The 11,533-nt window shown below is 38.7% G+C and overlaps 1 protein-coding gene across 7 annotated transcripts in view; it reads left to right on the plus strand.

Annotated features, from left to right (window-relative positions):
- Positions 1-11,533, plus strand: part of SNRK (SNF related kinase) — a 59,849-nt gene that overhangs the window by 33,040 nt on the left and 15,276 nt on the right. The window lies entirely within an intron of this gene.

The raw sequence follows: 11,533 nt of genomic DNA on the forward strand, positions 1-11,533 counted from the left end.
AATTTATTTATTTTTGGCTGTGTTGGGTCTTCGTTTCTGTGTGAGGGCTTTCTCTAGTTGTGGCAAGCGGGGGCCACTCTCCATCGCGGTGCGCGGGCCTCTCACTGTCACGGCCTCTCGTTGCGGAGCACAAACTCCAGATGCGCAGGCTCAGTAGTTGTGGCTCACAGGCCTAGTTGCTCCGCGGCATGTGGGATCTTCCCAGACCAGGGCTCGAACCCGTGTCCCCTGCATTGGCAGGCAGATTCTCAACCACTGTGCCACCAGGGAAGCCCAAGAACTAATATTTTGAATTTTGAATCTTTTTATAACAAATACACTATTTTAAAGTTTATTTCTTTTTATCCTCAAATGATAACATTAAAGTCTGTCGACAAGTTTAACATTTTAGGGAGTCTAGGGTAATGCTGTGATCCATTAAAGGACACACCTCATTTGACTTTGTATCTCTGTGCCCAAAAGGCTGTGTTTGTTGCATTTTGAAAGAGAACACTCAAGAGTCAGCATATGCAGGTGATTTTTATTAACTGGTATTGTAATGGCTTGTATATTTGTCTTATGTTAGCACACCTCATTCTTATGCAAAAGGCTCAGTGTTTTTAAAATCAATTTAAGAAAACATCAGAATACTCCACTAGCTCTTAAACTAAAGCATCAAGTTAGCGCAGGCTTCAGGTTTATTCTTTAGTCTGCATAGTTGGTATTGTTTGATTAGACAATTGACTTGGACATTTTTAGGTTTGGTACTGAACCTGAACATTTTTACTTTCTAGATCCGAGCCAAATTGTGAAATCACTTTGCATTTGTCATATTTGTGTCATAATCATGTAAAATCACTTCTTAAAATGAAATCCAAGTCCCTGAGTGTCCACGATGAGGCAGTGCTCCCATACACCCCCTGTTTGAAAAGTGTCCACGTTGAAATTTGTAGTCAAAGAATGTACTCATGCATGTTGCCATCCTGATGGCGCTTGTTTCCACATTTAAAAGAATATTTCTCATATATGAACATTTTAGGCTTTGTGACTAGTATAATAAAATTGGACAAAAGTTAGAGACTTTTCTCATAAGCTTGTAAAAGGAAGTATTTATGTTTCATAAGGTTTTTTTTTAAATAAAAGATCTAATTTTGGAAAGTTGTGAATTTGTAACTGATTCTTGCTTCACCAGGGTATGTAGAAATTAGTACTTTGAAGGATTGTTCTGAGGGTGGAAATTTCTAGGAAGCCAGAGCATCCAGACTGACTTTGGGAATGTACCTGAGGTGGATGAGTATGGTGGCTCTGGCTTCAGGGTCACCTTCCCCTTGAGAACCCTCAGGTTTGTCCTGAAGCAGGGGAGTAGAACTAGAGGGTGACCCAGCCAGCAGCACTACCCTGACCCCTTCCCAGGCTTCATGAGACCCAAATCCTCTCCCTAGACACTGTGGTACCGAGATACCACCAGGAAAACAGGTTATCCAGAGAGTCTGGACCCATATAACTCTGCCCTTTTTTCTTTCATCACATTCTGTAAGACTCTCAAGGGTACTTATGAAACATCAGTGAGTTCGTATTTGAGTTTTCTTAATCCTTGAAGGAAATTATTTGTGCTAAAAATGAAAAGTAATTTATTTCGTACTGTAGGTATTCATGCTATGGGCAGATTGGTCTATGAAGCCATTAAGGGAACCCTGCGGAACCGAATGCCCCCAGACCACAGGCTAAGAGTCAACAGGCTCAGTGACTAGAGAACGTGTCTAGACTTTTAAAAAAATATCTTTTACATTCCTATAAAGAGGTTTCTGCTTATTCAGTTAAAGTATGTACACATCAGAATATTAAGTACAGCTAATTTCTAATTACTTTTTTTACAAGTAATAAATGAATGTTCTTGTAAGATAATTCAAATAATACAGAAATATATTTAATAAAAAGTATAAAATCCCTTTTGCTTTCTCTCGCCAGTCCCACTCCTGTATCTAGAGGTGTGACCATTTATGATCCTTGCAGACTCTGCAGTGATACATGTAGCACTGTTTGCCCAGACACCCTGTCAGCCTCTCAGAAAGTACCAGATAAGTAGTGGTGTCCACATTTTAAAGAAGAGAAAACTAAGATGTGAAGAAGTTGGGTGACTTGGCCAAGAATACATAGCTAATGAAATGGCCAAGGTAGGGTTTGAACCTAGGTCTCTGACGCTTTAGCCCAGGCATGCTCTTTTCCTTAGGCTAGACTGAAAGAAATCGCACAACTATTATGTTTTAGCTTGTCTTATCTTTCCTTCTTCATCTGTGAAGTTCACTTCCTAACTGGTATCAAAATCAGACTCGTAAAGTGACTTATGCAAGAATGCCGAGTTGGAAGAGTGTCTGCTGCTTGTCTGGTTTGGATTTGTGTGAACGTGTATAGTCCCACAGTGTGTGACTGATAACCTTTGACTTCTTGAACTTATCCCTGTTTTCATGCGACTTAAAAAAACAAGTTTGCATAAGGCCTTAAACAGCTGACACTGCAGCTTGTCCTCATTGACCTCCACACCCCTCCCCTGTACCCCGAGCCCTTCTTAGTCTCCTTTCCCTCTCACTAGCTGCTCACTGCCTCTGTACCTCAAACTTCCGCTTCATCTGCCTCCTGGGGGCTCTACCCAAACGGCATTTGCAGAAGTACTACTTTGTTTTTATTTTCAGGCTCACTCCATTCAGCAGTCTTCTGTCGAGCAGGACTGCCTGGGTGCAGGAGACATACCGTGCGCTCAAGGAGCTCTGAGCAGTGGAGGAGGACAGGAGAACATCTGTAGTTACAGCTTGCTGTGGTGATGCTGAAATCACCAGCTCCCCAGGTTGGAGGGCAATGTGGGGAGACCTCAGGGAACGTGAGGGTCGGTGGTGGAAACCGCTGTGTCTAAGCAGACGCTGGAGTTGGCACGATGTCCCTGACGTGCAAGTCAGAGGACCCACAGAGTGTAGAGTCTGGGAGGTCTCCCGAGTTTTGATTGGGTGGGTGAAGGTGTCATTGACCAAGTTAGAATACAAATGAGGACAAATAGGTTTGGGTAAAAGATGATAAGCTTTGTTTGGGCAGCACGGATTTTTGAAGTCCCCAAGTCACGTTTAGGTGGATTCAGGTCTGGGAAAGAAGTTTTTTCAAGTAGGTATGAGATGTCGACATTCATTCTCACTCTTTTCTTTAAAGAGAAGAAGTGATTCCTTGTTAAATAATACAACTTTACTTCCAACTAGAGTGTTGATAAAACCAGAAATAATAGAGCTATCCTAAGACATGTCCACATTCTTCATTCCTCTTCTGCCTCAGTCTTACACTGTTAGTTCACATGACCTGACAGTTTTCTACTTTCAGAACGGTCTCTAGTTATGTCCCGTAGAAGCAGCCACTGATCTTGTTCAGAGCAAGAAAGAATCCTTGAAAACCAGAGCTCTAGGTGATTTTGAATGCAGATGAGTAGTTCTTACTATGTAGATAGGAATTCACATCAGTGGACCATAGAGATTAGGTTTCTGAATATCGTACAAGAAACAAAGGCTCTAGGTTTTGTTATAGAACTCCTGGGACCTACACACTTCTGCAACAGTACTTGCTATTCTAAGAAAGCATTCCCTTTAACATTAGTATTGGGACCTATGTCAGTTGCTAGTGACCGTAGTTGGAGCTGCAAAGTGATTGCATAAGTCCTGCCAGTTGTGAATGGTGTTATAAAAGGTGCTGGTCCCTAGCTCATCTGTAGTGGTTTTAGAACATTCTATTCCTGTTGCTTGTTTCATGACTCATGGCTACACTGATAAAAGAAAGCCGGAGGGAAAAAATAGAGGGTTCTACTTAAAATCTTTCTTTTGGTCTTCCCATTTTTATTACTTTCTAATCCCTGTTTGTTCTTTTGCTGTCTAGATAATTCACTTCAGAAATTATTTTTCAGAAAAACCTTTCAGTAGTTGTGACACTTTCTCTTCCATACCCTTTGGCAATTACCTTTCCTCAAAGTTATCACTCTTTTATTCTGTTTTGTTTTCATTTTGATCTTTTGTTAGCCTGCCTGAATGAACTTAGTAATATAAACTCCACCTCCAACCCTAGAGATAGCATAATTCAATTGTACTATGATGAATTGACCTACTGAATGTTAGCAGATGAGACTTCAGTGCTCATTCTTGTGATCTTGTTTCTGGCTACCTTGAGAGCCAGTAAGGGACCGGTAATTCCCACCCTTTATACTAACAGAGACTTCATTATCTTTCTACTCCTTCCCCTTCCATGAGTTGGAAGATTTTTTTTTTAACCAAAGGAACTGTATTTATGAAGTGATATTTTCTTTTTCTATTATTAACCAAGGGTCTATAGCTGGGTCTGAAATAAAAACATATGCTTCAGGTAGTAGTATCAACATTAAGTTTGATTTTTCAGATGCTTGATGTTTGTTAACCTGTGGACCTTTAGTATGAATAGACAATTCCACTGACATTTTTTTAAATGAAAATAATGTAAAGTCCCCGTTCCATGCTCTTTCTCTAACTTTCCCTACTCATCCCTCCCCACCCCGCTCCCCCCAGTTACAGACTTGGTGGATCCCTTGTGGTCCTAGGATCTCAAGCTTAGGCTATGGTCTACGCCTTGGGAGTTTGTAGTTTTATTAGCAAGTTATTTTTTTAATGGAAAAGGTAATTTAAAATGTCCACTAAAATGAATTTTTATTAAGACAAGTACCCCCTCCCTCCCCTATTTTGGGTGGAATATCAGAGATAATCTTTCTTGATTCCATTCTTAGTCCTGTAACACCAGATGTGTAGTCCTCTGGACCAGACTCCTGAGTTATCACCTTTTTTTTTTTTTTTTAACCTGAATTACTAAAAGGCCCTCCTTGTTCCTCCTGCCTCCCTCCAGTCTCTTAGTTTTTCTTCGCTGTGTTGGTTTTGTGCCTTCTTGAGCTTACCTGCTTTCTGTTTCTGTTACCTGCTGTCTGTTCCTCACAGTGAATTAGGAGCCCCAAAAGGGCAAGGGTGTCTCTCATTTATTTCTGTGTTCACCGTGCCTAGACAGAGCCTGGCACAGGTGAACAAGAGCGGGGGGCGGCAGCAGCTTCCTTGGGAATGCTTTCTGTGTGCCGGTCTCTGTCCTGAATACTTAACTATGGATTCGATTCTTATCTGTTTAATGCCTACAGCAGCTTTAAGAGGAAGTAACTATTCTCATTTTCAAGATGGGAAACATATTTTTCAATAACTTGGTTAAAGTCATACTTCGTGTTTGGTTTAGTGACTGTTTTTATCTCTTTCCTTTGGCCCCTGGGATGGAAAAGTTTATGATTCAAAGACAAAAAGTAGAGTAAGAAGAGAAATAAAAAGTCTGGAAAATAAGTAAATGGAATAAATGGTCCCTTGAATAATGTCGTGTCCGTGAGAGGGTTACTTGCCCTTTCCAAAACTTTACCCCCTCACTTACACTGCCGTTCTTCTCCAGTTTACATGCTTCAAATCATGTCGTTTAGCTTTGGAAACTACTTGCCATAGAATTGTATTTCTGAGTTTCTCAAATTGTAAGCATTTCCATGTTCAGAAATTATTTGAGCCCTAACTGAAAACAGTGGAAACAGTGTATATATTTATGTTGTTTTTCTTTTCTACTCTTCTAACCATGCATCAGTTCCTAACAGAGTGTGTTAGCTTGCTTGGGCAAAATGATCCGGAAGAGAACATTTCCAAATAATTGGACTTCCTTGTTGCTGTTGAGGTTAATATTTAACAGGAAAAGAAAGTTTCTTTAACCAAATTAGAATTTGGGGTAATTATTAGTTGATATTTATTTTATTTGTTGTATTTTTAAATCATCGGTTTTGTATAATTGTACTGTCAGGTATCATCTCCAGTTTAGCATAGAGAAGAAGTAAAAAACCAAACTAGTTTATCTGCAGAGTATGAGATGGTAGAAGAAATAATGTAGCCAGACTCATAAAAATTATTGTGTTTTTAGGATTTATATGGAAAGATATGAATTTATTATATCTCAAATGTATATGTATTAATGGTTAGGTTTGGTTACAGTAGTAGCATTAGGCATTGTCAATATTGTAACAACAGAAGAAAGTTTTTATTTTAACCTGATTTTTATGATTATGCATTTTTATTGTAAGCCATTTAAAATCCCCTCTTTCTTTGGGATTATTATATATGTTACATACATATATACATTAATGCTTATATTATAAACAGAAACTTCCCTCCTTGTGCAATGAACATCAGTGAAAAGGTGGGTTTACTTTACAGTTAATTTCTAGATTATGGCTGTTTTGTAAAATGAAGGGCACATGCATTAAAGGGAGAATAATTGTAATTGCCAGTTGTTCACAGTGCTGGCTTGGGAGTTGGAGCAGGTGACCAGAAATAGGTTCACGTTGTACAAAGAGAGTTTAAGTTAAACATCAACTCTATAAGTTTCCTTTTAAAAATCTTAATAAGGTATTCCTAGAATTGGGGTTATAAATTCTTCTCACTGAATATTTAAAAAAACAGGTGCAACTAACCACCATTACTGAGATTGTTTGACTTTGAATGGGGATGGCCCTCTGGATTCCAAAATGAAGATGAAGAAATGTGGGTCAATGAGTGAAGCGGAGCCCTGAGACACCTTGCTGTCCTGGGGCAGTAAGACAATTCATGCATCCAACAAGTAATGCCAGGCAGCCTCTTGGGGACACTGCAGAGCCAAGGGTTTGAACTGAGTGATCCTCAGGTCCCTTTCGTTCTCATGTATATAATTTTTTTTTTTTTTTGCGTTATGTGGGCCTCTCACTGTTGTGGCCTCTCCCTTTGTGGAGCACAGGCTCCGGACGTGCAGGCTCAGCGGCCATGGCTCACGGGCCTAGCCGCTCTGCGGCACGTGGGATCCTCCCGGACCGGGGCACGAACCCGTGTCCCCTGCATCGGCAGGTGGACTCTCAACCACTGCACCACCAGGGAAGCCCTAAATGTTTTAATTTTAGTAGATTTCCCCATCTCCTTCACTAATTTCTATTGGAGCATCCTTAGTAAAATTTATTGTACATATAAAAAAATCACAGTGTGTGTAACTTTTGGGTTTCTGCCTTTATTGCCCTCTGTTTAATCTGGACCAAGGAAAAGATATTTTATTAACAAGTTTTAATTCTCATGGAACCTTCATAATTTTGGGTGTTTAAGCTTAAATGAAAAGAGAGGTTGAGTGTTAACAGATGTGGTGACAAAGGCCTTGTGGCCTGCTCCTTACTCTCTTCTAAGCCTTTCATGGTCTAGAAAGCTTCTTGAATTGATGTCGTGTTACGTGCATGTTCATGTAATCATGTCTATAGTTTCTGGAATGAATGAATGAATGACTTGTGATGGCCTTCCTAAATTGAGTCATTATTTTTCCATCTGAGTGATGGCTTTGTTTTTTATTTAGTGGCAAGAAGTAAGGGGTTATTTGTTATTATAGGGGTTAGTGTTGAGCGGGTCCTCAGGTGTCAGCTAGTCCAGCTTTCCAACCAGTACAGGAGTGCCTTATGCAGGAGATTAGACTGATGGTTACCCAGCCTTTGCTGGAATACTTACAGCGATGGGAAACTTACTACCTTTTCCAGTGTTATCATGGTTTTATTAAGTAGCATCTGCTGTTTTTTAAGTCAAAGTGTGCCTTCTGGTTACTATACCTTCAGTCCTAGTTCTTTCCTCTGAAGTAATTCATAACCAGTCTTTATCCTCATTGACATCCCAGCCCAGGAATATTTTTCTCCTCTCTGAGCTTTAATTTTCTTGTCTGTAACATGATTTGGTTACCTGACCAGGATTGAGGTTTAAGAACAACGTGGACAATCGTGACCTTAGGCAAAACCCTTTTCATGTCTCAGAGTATTAGTATCTTAGTTTTATCTCTGGTGTATAATATAATGGGAAAAATGGCAGTGTGTGTCCATTGGTTTGGGAACCTTGATAGGTACTTTCCAGTTGATGTTCTTGCCATTAATAAATGAATTAATTCATTTCTTCATTGAACATTTATTGACCATTCCCTACGTGCCTGGCACTTGCTTGGGTCTTAAGTGAATTTAAAAACAGGGAATACAACAGATACCTTCCCTGCCTGGCTGAGGCTTAAGTTCTCTCCCCTAGATCTTTTTACTTTGGGGTATAAATGTTTTTCTAAAATTTTGTTTTATGTTGTAAAAAAATTTTTATTTTATGTTGGAGTAAAATTGATTTACAATGTGTTCGTTTCAGGTATGCAGCAAAGTGATTTAGTTATACATGTGCCTATATCAGTGCTTTTATCAGATTCTTTTCCCACATAGGTTATTACAGAGTATTGAGTAGAGTTCCCTGTGCTATACAGTAGGTCTTTTTGATTATCTCTTTTATATATAGTAGTGTGTATATGTTAATCCTAACCTCCTAATTTATCCCTTCCCCGACCTTTCCCCTTTGGTAACCATAGGTTTGTTTTCTAAGTCTGTGAGTCTGTTTCTGTTTTGTAAATAAGTTCATTTGTATCATTTTTTAGATTCCACATAAAAGTGATATCATATGATATTTGTCTTTGTCTGACTTCACTTAGTATGATCATCTCTAGGTCCATCTGTGTTGCTGCAAATGGCATTATTTCATTCTTTTTTTTAATGGCTGAGTAATATTCCATTGTGTATATGTACCACATTTTCTTCATTCATCTGTTGAAGGCCATTTAGGCTGCTTCCATGTCTTGGCTATTGTATGTAGTGCTGCAAAGAACATGGGGTTGCATGTATCTTTTCAAAGTATGGTTTTCTCCAGATAGATGCCCAGGAGTGGGGTTGCTGGATCATATGGTATCTCTATTTTTAGGTTTTTAAAGAACCTCCATACTGTTCTCCGTAGTGGCTGTACCAATATACATTCCCACCAACAGTGTAGGAAGGTTCTAGGAGGGTTCCCCTTTTTCCACACCCTCTCCAGCATTTATTGTTTGTAGACTTTAAAAAAAATTATTTATTTATTTATTTATTTGGCTGCACGAGGTGTTAGTTGTGGCATACGGGATCTTCATTGCTGCACGCAGGATCTTTGTTTCGGCATGAAGGCTCTTTTAGCTGTGGCATGCGGGATCTTTAGTTGTGGCGTATGGGATCTAGTTCCCTGACCAGGGATTGAACCCAGGCTGCCTATGTTGGGAGAACAGAGTCTTAGCCACTGGACCACCAGGGAAGTCCCCTATCGTTTGTAGACTTTTTGATGATGGCCATTCTGACCCGTGTGAGGTGATACCTCATTGTAGTTTTGATTTGCATTTCTCTAATAATTAGTGATGTTGAGCATCTTTTCATGTGTCTCTTGGCCATCTGTATGTCTTCTTTGGAGAAATGTCTATTTAGATCTTCTGTGCATATTTTGATTGGGTTGTTTGTTTTTTTGATACTGAGCTGCATGAGCTGATTGTATATTTTGGAGATTAATCCCTTGTTGGTCACATCGTTTGCAAATATTTTCTCCCATTCTGTGAGTTGCGTTGCATTTTGTTTATGGTTTCCTTTGCTGTGCAAAAGCTTTTGAGTTCAGTTAGGTCCCATTTGTTTATTTTTATTTTCATTACTCTAGGAAGTTGATCCAAAAAGATATTCCTGAAATTTATGTCAAAGAGTGTTCTGCCTATGTTTTCTTCTAAGAGTTGGATAGTATCTGGCCTTACATTTGGGTCTTTAATCCATTTTGAGTTCATTTTTGTGTATCGTGTTAGAGAATCTTCTAATTTCATTCTTTTACATGTAGCTGTCCAGTTTTCCCAGCACCATTTATTGAAGAGGCTGTCTTTTCTCCATTGTATATTCTTGCCTCCTTCATCATAGAGTAATTGACCATAGGTACATGGGTTTATTTCTGGACTTTCTCTCCTGTTCCACTGATCTGTAATTCTGTCTCTGTGCCAGTGCCATACTGTTTTGATTATTGTAACTTTATAGTATAGTCTGAAGTCAGGGAGCCTGATTCCTCCAGCTCTGTTTTTCTTTCTCAAGATTGCTTTGGCTATTCGGGATCTTTTGTGTTTCCATATAAATTTTAAGATTTTTTTGTTCTAGATCTGAAAAAATGCCACTGGTAATTTATTTCATAGGGGTTGCATTGAATCTGTAGATTACCTAGGATCGTATAGTCATTTTGACAATATTGTTCTTCCAGTCCAAGAACATGGCATATCTTTCCATCTGTTTGTGTCACCTTTGATCTCTTTCATCAGTGTCTTACAGTTTTTGGAGTACAGGTCTTTTGCCTCCTTAGGTAGGTTTATTCCTAGGTATTTTATTCTTTTTGATGCAATGGTAAATGGTATTGTTTCCTTAATTTCTCTTTCTGCTCTTTTGTTGTTAGTGTATAGAAATGCAGCAGATTTCTGTGTTAATTTAGTATCTTGCAACTTTACCAGATTCATTGATTAGCTCTAGTAGTTTTCTGGTAGCATCTTTAGGATTTTCTATGTATAGTATCATGTCATCTGCAAACAGTGACAGTTTTACTTCTTCTTTTCCAAATTGTATTCCCTTTCTTTCTTTTTCTTCTCTGATTGCTGTGGCTAGGACTTAACAAAACTATGTTGAATAAAAGTGGTGAGAGTGGGCATCCTTGTCTTGTTGCTGATCTTAGAGGAAATGCTTTCAGCTTCACTGTTGAGAATGATGTTTGCTGTGGGTTTGTCATATATGGCCTTTATTATGTTGAGGTAGGTTCCCTCTGTGCCCACTTTCTGGAGAGTTTTTATGATAAATGGGTGTTGAATTTTGTGAAAGGCTTTTTCTGCAGCTATTGAGATGATCATCTAGTTTTTATTCTTCAGTTTGATAATGTGGTGTATCACACTGACTTGTGGATATTGAAAAATCCTTGCACCTCTGGGATAAATCCCACTTGATCATGGTGTGGGTATCCTTTTAATGTATTGTTGGATTCAGTTTACTAGTATTTTGTTGAGGATTTTTTTGTGTCTATGCTCATCAGTGACGTTGGCCTATAATTTTTTTTTGTTGTATCTTTTTCTGGTTTTGGTATCAGGGTGATGGAGGTTTCTTAGAATGGGTTTGGGACTGTTCCTTCCTCTGCAATATTTTGAAATAGTTTCTGAAGGATAGGTATTAACACTTCTCTAAATGCTTGATAGGATTCGCCTCTGAAGCCATCTGGTCCTGGACTATTGTTTGTTGGGAGGTTTTAATCACAGTTTCAATTTCAGTACTTGTGGTTGGTCTGTACATATTTTCTGTTTTTTCCTTGTTCAGTCTTGGAAGATTGTACCTTTCTAAGAATTTGTCCATTTCTTCTAGGTTGTCCATTTTATTGGCATACAGTTGATTGTAATAGTTTCTTAAGATCCTTTGTATTTCTGTGGTGTCTGTTGTAACTTTTCCTTTTTCATTTCTAACTTTATTGATTTGAGCCCTCTCCCTTTTTTTTCTTGATAAATCTGGCTAAAGGTTTAACAATTGTTTTGTCTTTTCAAAGAACAAGTTTTAGTTTAATTGTTCTTTTCTATTGTTTTACTGTCTCTATTTCATTTATTTCTGCTCTGG

Source organism: Physeter macrocephalus, chromosome 18 (genome assembly GCF_002837175.3).
Source record: "Physeter macrocephalus isolate SW-GA chromosome 18, ASM283717v5, whole genome shotgun sequence".
NCBI lineage: Eukaryota > Metazoa > Chordata > Mammalia > Artiodactyla > Physeteridae > Physeter > Physeter macrocephalus.